This window comes from Penaeus monodon, chromosome 22, assembly GCF_015228065.2.
Source record: "Penaeus monodon isolate SGIC_2016 chromosome 22, NSTDA_Pmon_1, whole genome shotgun sequence".
In the NCBI taxonomy this organism is placed as follows: domain Eukaryota; kingdom Metazoa; phylum Arthropoda; class Malacostraca; order Decapoda; family Penaeidae; genus Penaeus; species Penaeus monodon.
In genome coordinates, this window is record NC_051407.1 from 8,599,138 (window position 1) to 8,599,345 (window position 208).

The following is a 208-nucleotide window of genomic DNA, read 5'->3' on the forward strand; positions in this document are numbered from 1 at the left end:
AAGGAAATACGGCAAAGATAGAATACTTACACTGAATTCCTTTGACGAGCAGTACGCTGACAGCCAACAACACAGCTAGAGAGTCTGCGGAAAGATTTATGGACAGAATCCGTTAATACGAAGAACTTGACTTACACTCACAGACATTTGAAAAGCTGTGGGAGTAGATAAAGACTTATGGTATGTTATATTGTCATATTTGGAAAGG

The 208-nt window shown here is 38.9% G+C and overlaps 1 long non-coding RNA gene across 1 annotated transcript in view; it reads right to left on the bottom strand.

Annotated features, from left to right (window-relative positions):
* LOC119587559 overlaps positions 1–163 on the bottom strand; it is an 863-nt gene extending 700 nt beyond the window's left edge. The window contains exon 1 of the long non-coding RNA XR_005230003.1: positions 31–163. This is a non-coding gene — a long non-coding RNA (uncharacterized LOC119587559). The remainder of the gene's footprint in view (positions 1–30) is intronic.
* Between the last annotated feature and the right edge of the window lie 45 nt (positions 164–208).